This window comes from Sphaerodactylus townsendi, linkage group LG01 (assembly GCF_021028975.2).
Source record: "Sphaerodactylus townsendi isolate TG3544 linkage group LG01, MPM_Stown_v2.3, whole genome shotgun sequence".
NCBI lineage: Eukaryota > Metazoa > Chordata > Lepidosauria > Squamata > Sphaerodactylidae > Sphaerodactylus > Sphaerodactylus townsendi.
This window is the reverse complement of record NC_059425.1, coordinates 51,956,899-51,972,852: the sequence shown is the minus strand read 5'-3', so window position 1 is coordinate 51,972,852 and position 15,954 is coordinate 51,956,899. Positions and strand designations below refer to the sequence as shown.

General features: G+C 41.3%; 1 long non-coding RNA gene across 1 annotated transcript in view; it reads right to left on the bottom strand.

Moving 5' to 3' along the window:
• Window positions 1–10,457, bottom strand: part of LOC125440568 — a 34,133-nt gene extending 23,676 nt beyond the window's left edge. The window contains exon 1 of the long non-coding RNA XR_007245727.1: window positions 10,381–10,457. This is a non-coding gene — a long non-coding RNA (uncharacterized LOC125440568). The remainder of the gene's footprint in view (window positions 1–10,380) is intronic.
• Between the last annotated feature and the right edge of the window lie 5,497 nt (window positions 10,458–15,954).

Genomic DNA, 15,954 nt, shown 5'->3' with positions numbered 1-15,954 from the left:
TAAGCCGTTGTGTTGTGCAGTTTGATTGATTTGTTTGTTTGAGACATGAAAAATAGATATGAGAGACTTTATTTCCTATAGCCCTCTGCAAAATCGCACATGAATGGAAATCCTTCCAATACAAACAGATTAACTTCTATTACTGTTGCTAAGGAATACAGGAAGGAACAGTAAACAGTAAGATTTTTTTTAAGGCAATATTGATTTAGCTGCAGTTTATATGCTTGATGATTGATTTAAGTCAGTGTTTGGCTGCAGAGCAAAGTGGTGCGCAGCAATGCCTGGGTGGGTGAAGACAGTTCCACTAGGCTGTGTGACAGTGTTCAAATGTGAAAGCCAATTGTGCCATACTGTGTTCTGTTGGGAAGGAGTGCAATAACTCTTCAAACAGTCACAAATGGGCCAGGAGCCATTGAACCAATCATTTCAAAATGGCACATGATCAGAATACAATCCAAGCCACTTGGTTTTTGAACTTCCAGTATCAATTTTTTTTTTTGGAAACTTGCTTTTTAAAGAGAAAATATAATGAAGTATATCCAATAGTTTATAGGCATGCAAATAACATGAGAAGGGTGCTAGTATGGTTAAATAGTAATGTCAATGAAGCCTTAGAGATGAGAAGGCAGCCTTTAAAAAGTGAAAGTAAAATATTTATGTTAGTACATCAGAAACTGGAAAATACTCAGCGAGGCATAAGTGTGTTCAGATGACAAAGATGGGAAAGGCATACTAAAAAAGGCATACTAAAGGTATACACATAAAGCAGTGGTAAGCAGTGGGAAAGCCAAGATGATATCAAATTAGGATGTAGAATATCATCTCACAAATGGATCTCCATATGTTATAAATGGATCTTTCTCTTCTTGATTCATTGATAATGCCAAGGGTGATGACAGGCAATGTCATCGTGCATGCTCAGTGTCTTCAAGTGGATGGTATTCTTCACATTTTCCCTTGTTGATAGTCTTGCTCATTAGACCAAACAGATGATATGAAATGGAAGATATAACTAAGGGACAATTATATAATATTATATTATATATTATAACTAAAGGACAATTTATACGTGAGCTGGCATGTACAGTTTAAGGATTTTCTGTGGTTTTTAAAAGTATTTTAAAAGGTAAAAGCAACTAAGAAGAGAGAAGACCTGGACTGGAAATGAGGCATGGGGAAAGAGTTTTTAGGAATGTAACTGTCCTCCGTATGCTTCATGAGGGGAAACATGCAGTTATCTATGTGGAACATGTTGCTGACCTCTTTTGCTGAACTGAGGCACATGTCTTCTATTTCATCTGGTTGCCCTAAGCTTAGCAATTAATGAAGCTTGGGAACTCCCAGCAGTCAAGCTGGCAAGAACTATAGTTGTGAGCTCAGAGGCACCTGGTTGGATACATTTCACAGTACAAAAGATCCAAAATTAAAACTAATGAGGACAAAAGCATATTACAAATGGTGCCCTGGTCGCTTAGATCATCCCCAAAACATTGTTTTTTGCAGGAGAACAATCCAAGAACCACCCACTCAGACTCTGATTATCCTAGATGAAGTTGTATTAAACAGTAATTTCTTTTCCTTTAGTAATTGTTTTTATGGTCAGTTGAGTTGCCAGTTTATTAAAGAAACAGTTCTTTTACCCCTGTTTCGGAATTGCCAGACTTTTATAAATGATACATATAAATGACTATTCTGCTTTACTGCTTCATTTTGTTAAAGTCATGATAGTGAATGGCTTGCTTTTTGCAATATGTGAGATACACATGTATTTTTTTTCCAAAAATGGAAGCATCTACATAATAGGCAGCTCCTGGAAGTATATACATCTAAACTGTGGTCATCCAGAACCTGAGAAAATAAGGATTTTTGGACAGCTAAACTTACCAGAGTCTAACAGAAGAGATAGGATACAGTTTGTGGTTCCAACTCACTGGGATCCCTCCAATATTGCTGAGATTTAATTTTTGAGCGCAGAAGACAATAATTGACAATGTCCAGATAGGTCACTCAGACAGGTGAATGTATTTACTTGCTACACAAAACTGTACTGTACAAAGACCTAAAGGAAGATCCCTTGGAGACCTTCAGCTAGTGCCTGCTGTTTTTATTAGAAAGAGCAGCCCTGAATCAGTGGGGCCTGCCATTGCTGCCCGGGATGGCCATGCCCACTATGTGTGTCAGCAGGAGAGGTGGCCAGGAGACTATATGAGGCTTCAACCCGGGCCTTGGCCCCTCCCTGGAGCAGAGTGGTGCTGAGTTTGCCTTTTTGTGATTGAGGAGTATGGTACAGGAGCAGTGGTGGGATCCAAAAATTTTAATAACAGGTTCCGATGGTGGTGGGATTCAAACAGTGGAGCTGCCGCACACACACACCTCCAGTCCCTATTGGGCAGGGAGGTTGCTTTAGTAACCCCTTCTTGGCACTCAGAAAAAATTAGTAACCACTTCTAGAGAAGTGGTGAGAACTGGTTGGATCCCACCTCTGTGAGTATGGTACAGAGAGAAGGCACCAGATGGGAAGAAATCAGAGATATGGAAATGCTCAGATTTCTTCCAGCTTTCAGCCCGCCCCACAACACAGTGCTCTTCTGCATCTTGGGCACTTGCCCTGCCTCAGGTCCCAGAACCCTCACCATTTCCAAAACCTCCTTAGGTGCAACTTTTTCTCTCCCTTTGCAGTTCATGCAAAGGAAATTTTTGTCAGTTAAGCTCTTTTCAGGTTTTCTTGCTCCTCCTCACCTTTTCCCAAGAGCAGTTCCTCCCTCTCTTCTGGTCAGCATTTCAGAGCAGTCTGAGGTACTCTTTTTTTTATGCTGATGGTATAAGATGGCTCAAAAAAAGTGGCAGGCAAGCTCCCCAGAGGGAAGTTGAATGGAAAGAACTCCAGGGAAGTATCACTGTTCAAATTTTGAAATACACGAAGAGACTGAGCAGTTGTTTCCATCTTCTTTCTCTTCTTGATTCATTGATAATGCCAAGGGTGATGACAGGCAATGTCATCGTCCATGCTCAGTGTCTTCAAGTGGATGGTATTCTTCACATTTTCCCTTGTTGATAGTCTTGCTCATTAGACCAAACAGATGATATGAAATGGAAGATATAATATTAGCCTCAGCCACAACTTCCATGCATTCATGAGAAGGTCTGAACAGAGGTTACAAACCTACAGTTATACATTCATTGGGTCTGCGCATGAGGTTGGGTACCCTGCAAAAGACGATTCTGCTCAGCTGTGTATGTTCAGTATGCACCTGTATGAATGCATGGAGTGAACCAATAGACATGCTTGATGACTGTTGCCCACAGAAATGAAGTTTTACCACCAGTTCAACTTCCTTTCCTTCCCCTCTTCTCCTGATTAGTTGGATGATAACATGTAGATTTGTTAAATCTGTTGCTGTCACAGTTCTGCTGTATACCACATTGGTCAGACCACACCTGGAGTACTGTGTGCAGTTCTGGAGGTCTTAATTTGAAAAGGATATGGACAGAATGGAACGGGTGCAGAGGAGAGCTGTCAGGATGATCAGGGGTCTAGAAACTAAAGCCTTTGAGGAAAGGTTGAAGGACTTGGGAAAGTTTAATCTGGAGAAGAGAAGACTGAGAAGGACGTGATTGCTCTCTTCATTTATTTGAAAGACTGTCATTTAGAGGACGGCCGAGAGCTGTTCTTGTTGGTGGCAGAGGATAGGACTTGCAATAACAATCATGACAATTGTGGACTAAATGGATGGTGTGGACCCAACCTCTGTTTCCACCAAAGATTATAAGTGTCTGGCTTTGTATTACCTCCCTTCTTCCTTGAAGGCAAAAGAAAATATGGCCCATCCTACTGTACATCTACGGAGAAGCCATGAGATGAAAACAAAACAGGGAGTTCTAAACCCATAAGGTATAGCTCTGAGGTTCCTTTTCAAGCCCCGCTGCAACTTTTGAAAGGAAAGGAAGCTGTCCTGGTTCTGCACAGAGTGTTGCCATTATCCCTGGCAACATTTTGGGGAAAATGTGGATTGCCACTTCAGAAGTTTCCCACTTTCATTTTTATTTTCTCAGAAACTATATTAATCCCCTGGCACCATATGGGCAGTGATCTCCCTCAAATTTCCTTGTGTCATAAATCAAACATCCTAAACATAGTCTAGGATAATAATGGAAGTCCTTTGAAGTTAGCTTAATTTCTAATAACAGTAAATGCAGCCAAGCTCAGAGCATTACCCTGATTAACCAGAAACACACAGTGCTCTCCAATATTGCTGCAACTCAGAAATTCAGAGAGGTGCCTAAAGAAGCTGGATAGGTTGATCCATAAACCCAGCAGATCAAGTCTGGTCCTGATCTCTACATTCAAATCAGTGCAATATTTTCTACTAACTTCAGTTAGAAGGAACTTCAAAGGGAATTACAAAGAAAACCCCAGACATTTTCTGTATACTGGTTTTGGTGGGTTTTCCGGGCTGTGGGCCGTGGTCTGGTGTATCTTGTTCTTAATCTTTCTCCTGCATCTGTGGCTGGCATCTTCAGAGGTGTATCACAGAGGGAAGTCTGTTACACATCTACTTAAAGCTGATTATGTCTCTCACTGATCTAAAGTAATTACCAACAAAATTAAGAGTATTGGAATAGATCTAATTGTGCTTCAAAATAGTAATGAAAACTTTATTTTGTCCCAGATCAATCATGAATGCCAGATTTTCAATTCCACAAAAATTCCACTTTGTTCTCTCTGAGCCTTAAGTATTCTTCCTAAGTATGGAGTTATAGTTGACTATCTTACATCTACCCTCTCTGTCGAACAGCGTCAAGCATTTATGTTAGCTCATTTCAATAGTTTCCCTTTAGCTATAACCAAAGGAAGATACCATCAAATAACAAAACAACAAAGATACTGTCACTGTGGATCTCCTGACTCTTTATTTCATATCCTTTTAGAATGCGAATTAAATGCAGATGTGCATTTTCAGCTAATCCATCCTTTGCTAGTGCCAAGAAAAATGCAAATCCCATTATTGGTGTGCATTATCTTTTAGGAGACTACAACACTGATGTAACATATACGGTAGCTCTATTTTTGACGACCATTTTAAATTGTTAATTTTATCCTATTATTGTCGCTAATTGTTTTATTCACCTATTGTATGTATTTTCTACATATTTTAATTTGTCTTTTATATGAATGGATCTGAATTTTGCTACTTATGCCAATAAAGGAATAATTGTTTGATTGATTGTTTGATTGATTGTTTGATTGATTGATTGATCAACTTCATTTTACAGATCCTGCAGAACTGAGACAGACTCTGCAGGGCCTGGATGTTACCATGGAGTGCATTTCACTAGGCCAGGGCCAGGGCCATAAAAACCTGGTGCATGTCCTTGCCAGTCGAATATCCCTGGGGCCTGGGACCACCAACATATTCTCCTCTGCAGACCAGAGGGGTCTTTGAGGGCAATTAGGGAAGAGGCAGTCTCGCAGCTATGTCTATTTTAAATTAATACAAAATGTACTGACTATACAGCAGATAAAAATTTGGCCAAAAAAAGGAAATGTGATAAAAATACCATGAAACAAATTTGGAGCATGCTTCATTTAAACACATGTCAATTATCTAGTTTCAAAGAATGTACTTTCCTCTTACATTGAAATCAGCTGGGCTTTGGGTCTTGTTTTTATTGTGCTCCTAGCCATTTATTTCATTTTCTGGCTGTCTAATATGTCTTGCTATAATTTGCAGACTTCACCAAATCAGAACTCCAAACTGTTCAGTTTGATACAGAACAGTGATCTCACTGCAGATGTGGAAGTGTCTTATGTGGATTCCGCACAGCATATTGATAAGGATTTGCAATCGTTATAAATGAACTTGTTTTTCCATTTTATAAATACAAAAAGAGTTCATTTATAACGATTGCAACTCCTTATCAATATGCTGTGCGGAATCCACCTTACTTCTGGTTCTTGTTGAGGCAGCACCGTCAACCTGTTAAGTGCTTCACAAACAAACTGTGTAATACAGAGGAAGGGTAATTGTGCTACTGCTGGGATGGCACAGCCACACTGCAATGGTACTGCCTCCTAAGAGGCTTGCTGTGCTGTGGCCATCAACCTAGCAGTGACAGTCTTCCATCCTCGATGAAAGTGACCTATGCAGCACAATGGGCTATGCCAAGTCTGTGACAGCATAAGTTTTCACCAACAAATGGGAGCCAAAAGGGTTCAGGAAGCCAACTAATGCCATCCCAGCCCCCAGGAATGCCCTTTTTGGTGCCTGCACAGGGGAGTCACGCCACCTCCTAAGCTCTTTCAGTCCCTCTTCTGGTTTGCACTGTTAATTAACTTTGAATTGTGACCCCACTCTGTGCTCTTTTTTAAAGGGTTTGTAATGAATGACATACTGAGTTGAGCATTTTATTATGCCTATACTAAATCTGGCATTCCCCTCATATATCGGCAAATTACACGTGGGTCCATTTATTTAATCTGAAGAAAATCTTCTGGACAGTCAAGCTTTAATGAAATGTGTGGGATAGAAAGACAGATAAAAGAGTTTTTATTTATTTAAAAAATCATATTTCATCTTTCTGCCTAATGAGGGCCTCAAGGGGGCTAACAATTAAAACAGAAGAGAAACCATGGAGAGAAATGCATCTTACCATGACATGCCTCTGAAGATGTGACCCATAAATACAGAATGTTAGGAACAAAAATTATCAGACCATGGCCACACAACCCTGAGAACCCACAATAGCCAGTTGATTCCAGCAGTGAAAGCCTTAGACAATACCATTACAACAGAATATTATAAAAACAATTAAATCAAAATTTTAAAAACATACATAAAAATGCAAAGAGAGGACTAAAAATATAGGGCAGGAAGGAGGAGTCACTGAAGAAATGCCAAATGAAACAAATAAATCTTCACCTGCTGGCAGAAGACGGTGACAGAAGGGGATGGATATCTGGAGTGGCAGTTCCACAATCTTGGTGCTATGACCAAGAAGGTCTTCACATGAGCTACCCATTTAACATGAGAAGGTAGGGCATCTGGAGTCTCCAAAATTGACAGGAGTGGTTAGGTAGGCTCATATGGGTAAGGCTGCCCAATCTAGATGGGTGGGACCAAAGGCCTTTAGAAGTGGTGGAGAGCCATACTGACACATTTTTCCCTTCCACTGGTGTAAAGGGCACTCACAATGATGGAGGAAACAAATGTGTCAGCGTCTAGCCACCCCACAGCTCTGGGATGGGAAAATCCAGAAGTGGGTGCCACCGCAGAGTTACACTCACATTTAAATAGATGCTGGTGGAGGGAGTAGCTGGGCTGGGGTGTTCCTGGGGATGCAGCTGACTGTAGTCAGTTTCCAGCAGTGTTCCAGCCTGGGAATGCTGCCCTCAGAGCCAGCAGACTTACACAGCACACCTATTTGGACTATGGTGCAGTGCTGTATCACTAATGGTGTATGCCATTTGATTATGTGGGGGGGGGCACTGGGTGCTGGTCGAATTTTTGCAAGACCCAGCTGGTGCCTGGCAGCTCCCTCTGTGCTGCTCAGGTGGGCATTGTGGCTGCAGGCTGGCTTCTGCCCTCCCCTGCCTCCCTGCTAATAGAGAGGCTAACTGCGACCAAGGCACCCGCCTGAGCTGCCTGCTGCTGAGCCACGGCCACAGGACGACTCCTGCCAGAGAGGCTGGGGCAGCCTCCTGTCAGCAGGGAGGTCGGGGGAGGCAGGAACTGGCCTCAGGCGCTTGCCTGAGCTGTGAGCTGCGACCGCCGGCATGTAGCCGCCGGAACATCACCAGGACTGCCGCTGCCGGAGCAGCAGCCAGCTAAGGTAAATGGGGCATGGGAGTGGGGGGCACCCAGAGCAGGTGTTGCCCCCTTTTCATGTCTCCCTTTGGAAGCAAGGCCACACAGCCTTTGCCATGCCCTTCCCAGCCACCTCAGCGCTCCCCCAATCTGGATTGCACTGTTAAGCAGTCAGGTGGGAAGAATGTAGCATTGATGTAGCATTAAGCAAATTGCAATTTAAAAAAGGGAAGGATAAAAAGTCATCACAAAATTGCTAGAAAAAGCCACAGTGGCCATAAAGGTTATGATGCAGATGTATTGATTTACTTAAAATATTTATGTCATGCGTTTCTCCCAAACTAGATGGAACATATCCTACCAGTCACTTGAAAATATGCAGGGGGAGACCCAGAGCTGTTTCTGATGACCTGATGACAGCTGGCTTTTGTGAAAACACAGACACCAAGCACAACAAACCTGCTCTGCAACTCATCAGTCTTCAATGCAAAAAACTTCAAAAAGATCACCCATGAATGATCACAAGTGGCAGTTTTCCCATTTGTGAAAGAAGAGCTGAGATCTCATGGGATTTCTCAGCACTAACATAAGACTAATCATTTGACTAAAACCCTGGAATAAGCAGGGTTTGTTGTTTAATCTGACCATATTGTTAGATCCAAATGTTGGGGTCTTTTCCTAATTTTCCTTTGCTGGATACCAAGAGCCCATCATTCTTAACCAGCACGCCAGTCCAACCTCCAAGCATTAGGAATGCTAACGAAGTTCATAGTCCTTCCTTTTCAACTCACAAATCCCTGTTCCAGTTTCACTTTTTTCTTGAGTGAATTGAGCCCATAATTCCTAACTCATTGATTATTGCTCCTGTTGGTCACTGACTATTCCAATGTGTTGATTGTACTTCTGATTCTATGTGTACTATGTGTAATTCATAGTCTAGTCTTGAGAGAAAAGTGGACTACAAATAAGATAAAGAAATAAATATTTTCACACCTTTTCTGTCTAGGACTAAACATTTCCCATTACATTTTTTGTTTTTGTTTTGTCACCAAGTAAATGGTCTGTGACATATAAATGACAAAAATGGTATAAAATTATATAAAAATGATGTGATTAAACCCAAAAGAAATGGAATTGCTGGCAGAGAAAACAGGCGAAAGAAAGTGTCACAATGACATCCCAGACCACAAGGCAACGAGAAAGGGCATATTTGCATATCCACACCAGAGCTGAGTGTTCAGATCAGCACACATGATCACAACATTGGTTTCCCAAATAAAATATGGGGTGTGACCATATGATCTATGTGATTTGTATTAAAGCTTCCGCACAGACATTCAGAAGTAAAATAGGCATAGCAGGAAGGAGGAGCAGACTACGGCATTCCTTCGCCAGCATGGTACGGTGATTAGAGAGTCAGACTAGCATCTGTGATAACAAGGTTCACATCCCCACTCTGCCATGGAAGCTTACTGGATTATTTTTGACTGGTCAGTCTGATGACTGCCTCATAGGTTGTTGCGGACAGGGTTTCCAACTTTGGGTTGGGAAATTCCTGGAAATGGAGTGGCGCCGCCTGTATGTTCTGCAAAAAATCCACCCTTCCTGCAGTCATTTTCTGTTCTAGTGTTGTAATTCCGAGAGATCTCCAGGACCACCATAAGCTTGACAACCTGATGTGTGGAAAAAATGAAGGATGAATGTTGTAAGCCACTTTGGTTCCCGCTGAGGAGAAAAGTGAAGTAAAAATGAAAATAAATAAATAAATAAATAATCACGTGTAATAAGTAAGGTGCTTTTGTATCATCCAGCCAACTGTCCAAAACAGCATAAAAACAAAGTCGAAGAAACCAATACATATATTTTAATATCTTTAAAATAATATCTCCAAATGGATGCTTAAAGCAAAAATGTGATGCTATTTCCTACTGCCTTTTCTTAGCGATAGAGGCCCCTCCCGCACCTGCAGAATAATCCACTTTCAATCCACTTTCAATCCACTTTGAAGCTGGATTTTACTGTGCGGAATCATAAAATCTACTTTGAAACAATTGTGAAAGTGGATTGAAAGTGCATTATTCTGGCCTTGGTAATGTATTTCTTTTTCTTTATCAGGCTTGCAAATAACCTACAGCAGAAATACAAATTTCCCAAAATAAATGCCCAGACACATTGGTATGCCTCATGAGAAAATCTCTGCATAAAATATCATGTTGACTTTCCAGGCAGGTTTTTTTTTGAGGGGCAGGTGTCATTCAATATAATTTCAGCCTTGAGCTACTAACAGTGAAATTCTAAGCAGATTTATACTAGTTAGCAGTCCATTGAAATCTTAGGCCCGTTCCACACACTTGTCATCACAAGCCAAACCACTTCACAACTGTTTGCAGGATTTTTTACATTCCGCCATAGCTCTTCAAAGAGCACCTCGAAAGCAGCTCTGAGTGCATTATTTTGCATGTGCGGAATGAGCCTTAGAAAGGTACAGTTTTGTTTACGACTCCACTATAAAACACTGCGTTCCAGAGATGCAGTAGAAATACCTGTACTCAAAGGAAGAATGCATTGTACTTACACAGATAGCTTTGCCTTCACTGACACAGAAATGCAGGGAATGGGCTCTTCTGAGGACAGGTAGCTATTATCTTCATGCACTCTAAAGAAAGGAATGGAAAAAGGTGTGTGTCAGAAATGTGGGAAACAAGCTAAGGTTTTACAAAGGCTGTTTGTCAGAACCCAACCCAATTAACAACTCAATTTTACAAGAAATTTTTTGAAATTAATTAGTCTAGATGATCATTCAAGAGTGACAATTTTGTACTAGCAGCTCAGGTTTTGCAGGATAACTTTTGATAATTCTTGCAGAAGAATTCTGTTTCCTGTGAACCAAAAGCTCAGTTCCTGACAGACCTATAATTGCTAATCACATTGCATTGAAACAATATTGCATGACCTGCATTTGTGGCTGACATCTTCAGAGGTGCATCACAGAGAAAAGTCTGTTATACACTGTGTCCAGACTTCTCTTATAACAGACTTCTCTCTGTGATACACCTCTAAAGATTCCAGCCATAGATGCAGGTGAAACGTTAGGAACAAGATCTACCAGACCACAGCCACGCAGCCCGGAAAACCCACAACAACCAGTAAAATCCAGCTGTGAAAGCCTTCGACAATACTTTAAAAAAAATTTAATCTAGGGAGCCCAGATTCTCCCTTTAAATCCACTCAGAAAGGGGTGGATTTAAAGGGAGAATCTGGGGAAAATTTGAGGATGCCTATCAGGGGAGCAATGTTTAAGTTAGCAGTACCGAAATTTCAGGCAACCTTCAGGAGACTCTCCTGATGATACCACCCAGGTTTGGTGAAGTTTGGTTCAGGAGTCCAAAGTTATGGACCCTCAAAAGGGTAGCCCCATCTACTATTAGCTCCCATTGTAAACAATGGGGCACCCCCTTTCAGTGTCCATAACTTTCGACCCCCTGAACCAAACTTCACCCAACCTAGCTGGTAACATCAGGAGACTATTCTGATGATACCACCTTGGTTTAGTAAAGTTTGGTTCAGGGAGCCCAAAGTTATAGACCCTCAAAAGGGTAGTCCCATCTACTATTAGCTCCCATTGGAAACAATGGGGGATGGGGTCACTCCCTTTGAAGATCCATAACTTTGGATCCCCTGAACCAAACTTCACCAAACCTAGCTGGTATTATCAGAAGTGTCACCTGAGGATAGCCTGAAATGTTGGTGCTGCTAGCCTAAAAACTGCGCCCCCTGCTGACCGACAAATTAAGAACACTAAAAATATTTTTAAAATACATTTTCCGCCCCCCCTCCCCAGGTGCACGCTTGGCACAATGCCACCCCCATGCCTCCGGTAGCTATGCCTCTGCACATGACACCCTAAAGATATTACAGGTTTGTTTTTCTTGTTCCATTCCTCTCTATAAAAATTGGGAACAAAGTGTGAGAAAGCTTTACCAGGTTCTGCCAAGGGGAGGGAAGTGGTAGGAGGAGAAACATAATGTAAAAAATTCCCACCAGTCCACTCCAAGCAGTGATTAAAAATGTGATTACACTTCTGAATTTTTCTTGGAAGTGACATTGCACCATTGCTTGATAGTTCCCCACATGTCCTCTCACTTCCTGAACTCCCATTGCCACTAGCTCGCAACTCTAGCTGAGACCTTGAAGATGTGGAGATGAAATTTCCAAATTGATAATCCAGCTGCACTGCAAAAATAATAGCAATGTTTGTGGTTGAATATGACTTTGAGGAGACTTGTCTTCATATGGATGTCTCCACTCACAAAGTAGGAACAGATAGATCAGCACAATGTAATTAAGTCAGTCAAAGTCTGTCTCTCACATTGACAGTTCCTCAGCATATTTTCTTGGTCATAAAAGCCTGACACCCAATAAGAATAAAGTATCACTGAGTTCAGATAGGTCAGCTGCCAGGTCACTTGCTGCCTGGCCAGTAAACTGCAAGTAAAGCTTCCACTTGTTGCTATTGTGAATGGTCTCTGTGTTTTGCTTAAATTTACATACTTATATACCACTCATTACCTCTTGTATTTCATGACCCTTTGACCTTTCTGCTTATTTCCCCTCATATGTAAATGAAGCCATTACATTGCATCTGAAGAAGCAGGCTATTATCTGTCAAAGCGTATGCTGGAAAGAAATCTTGTTAATTTTCAAGGTGCCACTGGATTTCTGTTTATTTTTGCTGCAACAGAATGACTTGGTTACCCCTCTGCAATTACCATTGCAAGAAGATAAACATTATCACTTGCCCATCAACTTACAGTTAAAGGCACAACTCAACTAGTCAATGGAAACATCAGAAAGGTTGTTCTAAGCAAAAGTATACAGGATTGCTCTCCTAACATATACATTTGGAATCTGGGATTGACATTCAAAAATATAATTGCCCAGCTCTTTCAGAAAATGTTGTCTTTAATTAAACCAGTCTGCACTAACTCATGTGACCAGTACATAGAGGTCTGCAGAACACAGATTTGTCCTGAAGGGTCTGGATCTAATTAAGCTGAAATCGTATACTCAGCTTTTGCTGATTAGGATACTAAAATAAGTTTTTGCTTCGCCCCCTGCCCCTCCTCCCCTGCAAGTCCCACCACTGTTGTGTAGGTGTTTGTATGCTTTGCTAGTTGTAACTGGTTTGTTTTTTGTCAGGTCACTGCTTGAGTCAGGTCAGGGCTTGGCTTGGCTTGACAACAATGTCCTCTTTCAAGCTGGCCTCATAAGAGATAGTGCTAACGTTCAGCTTGTCAATTAATGAGCCAAAAAGTGGGTCACATCTCCACTGGAAAGCCTAGAATGGTCACGTTTCCATTTTAAAATGGAAACAAATGTGAAAGCCAGCATTTGAAACACATTTTTTATCCATCACATAAAACGTCTAAATTCTCTTGTGAAATAGTGTGTCCATATTATAAACATCTTCCAGTAACTTTGAACAACAAATACAATGCCTGCCACAATATTCCTCTCCCTCTAGAATACAGTAGAGCCTTACAAGGTATTTACAAAGACCCTGCTGAAAGGCATAGATTTTTCAGAGTTTTCAGTGCAATCTTGAATCCTAAACATGAGTGCTCATTGAGGGAGCCTACCTCCTAGTAAGTATGCTTTGGTGCAATCAGAGATTTGAAAATTGTTTTAAAGATATTTAGGCATTTTCTAACTTACAATGAGTAAGGAGCTAGTGATTTGAAAACAGTACACTCTTTATCTTAGGGTAGGGTTCAAAGAATCATAGAATCAAAGTTGGAAAGGGCAATAAAGGCCATCTAGTCCAACCCATGCTCATTGCAGGATCTGCCTAGAGCATCCCAGACAAGTCTTTATGCAGATACTGCTTAAAAACTGCCAGTTAGAGGGAGCTCACCACCTCCCTTGGTTGCTGATTCCACTGTTACACAAATCTTATTGTAATTTTTTCCCCAGTTGGAACCTTTCTGTCCATAATTTAAACCCATTATTGTGAGTTCTATCTTCTGCTGCCAACAGGAACAGCTCCCTGCTCTCCTCTAATTGACAGCCTTTCAAATATGAGAGTGATCATTCCTCTCCCCTGAATTTCCTCTTTTCCAGACAAAATGTTCCTATGTCCTTCAGCCTTTCCTCATAAGGCTCGTTCTCCAGGCTCATGATCATCTTTATCACTCTCCTCTGTACCTGTTCCATTCTGTCACATCCTTTTGGAAGTGAGAATTATGCACAATACTTCAGTTGAGGCCTGACCAATACAGTGTACAGCAAGACTATGACATCTTGTGATTAGGATGTTATGCCTTTGTGGATGCACCCTAACATCACATTAGCCTTCTTTGTTTCTGCATAAGAGTGGCTGCTCCTATTTAACTTACTGTCCAACTGCACCCCAATATTTTGTTCACACACATACATCTCAGTAGTATCCCCCATCCAGTATATGTTTACTTCACATCAGCTCTGGGTTGGGAAATCTCTAGAAATTTGGGAGTGGGGGAGAGACTAGTGAGGGTAGTGGGAGGGGCCTTGGAAGGATATAATGCCATGGAGCCCACCCCTTTTAGCAGTAATTTTTTCCCCCAAAGAAACGGAACTCTGTCACCTGGAGATCACTTGCAGTTCTGCAATATCTCCAGCCCCCACCTGGAGGTTTTTTAACCTATCTTAAGGATATTTATTTGTTTTTAAAAATTGTGTACTATTTTCTCACACTAATAGTTGTTCACCAAAAATAGAATTTCTATGAACAAGGACTCACAAGCAACTTTGGGGAGGGAGCATCTAATCAACTGATTCAAATATCTGTAGATCAGGCCATGTTGACTATTAGCTATATTGGTCAAATTTTCCCCATCGTCACATTTCAGATTTGATTTAGGAGTTCCTGCTGAAGTTCTAAGGAATTTTGCATGTGTTCCTCTCAACCTGTAACCTTCCCCCCCCCCCCATATTAATTAGCTAACTTGTATATCATGTGTCCTATAACTCTCACCATCACTGGTTATTTTATTGGGAATCCTCAAGGAATAAGTGTGTTGTGGTGTACTAGTTTCCAGAGTCTTCATTTTCCATTGCAGAAACTATTATTGTAAGAAAAAGTTCTGCATGCCTTTTCACAGTACTTATTCCAATGTAATTATTCACCACAGCAATTGGTACCTCTTTGCACATTTTTACATGAAAAGATGTTGCCTATCCAGGCTAGCCCAATCTCATCAGATCTTGGAAGCTAAGCAGGATTGGCCCTGGTTAGTATTTGAATGGAAGACCACCAGTGAAGTCCTGGGCTGCAATGCAGATGCAGACAATGGTAAACCATTTCTGAACGTCTCATGCATTGAAAATTTTACAGGGTGTCCGTAAGTTGGCCAAAATGTGATGGTACTTTCCACCACCCACTGTATTTCAGCCTGGTTGTTTTAAACTGATGCAAATACTAAATATACCCAAAGCAAATTCTTGAGGCAAATTTGAGTTTCCTGCTTGGGAGAAACAGCCAAGAAATTCTATGGGCAGCAAACCAAAAATCCACTTAAACCAACAGCACTTTACAATGGAGGGGAAACACACCCTAATTAAAATGTGGGCTTCCAGTGAGCGAGAGCCCTTGCCCAGTTCTCTTGTGCATCTGTCGATCTCTTTGGACTATAGCTGTGTTGGTTTGCAGTTGGCTTACATCTGGTTTGCAGGTAAATTTACATCCAATAACAGGGAGGGAATGGAGGGTCGAATGGGATCCTGCCAGGCTTAAAATGAGACCTAGGCCTTGACATCTCCTACAAAACATTGCTTACATAACATCGCTTACAGAGGCAATGTCATAATATCAACGACAATGAGGAAGAGGCTCTGGTATTTGGGCAAAAACTCTATGGTATAAGATGTTTTGATCATAGAGTTTTGCACAAATTCCAGAGCACCTCCCCTTTCATTGCCTGTGTGATGTCATCATTTTTGGAAGTGATAACATCACACCAGCAATGTTGAGGCTTAGGCTTCATTTTAAGCTTGGTAAGACTTTCATTGGCCAGCTAGATGGCACTGAGGGGAGAGAGCCTAAAGCAGTGGGAATTGTAGTCCATAACATCTGGAGTGCCAAAGGTTCACCACCACTAAAGCAATGAATCCT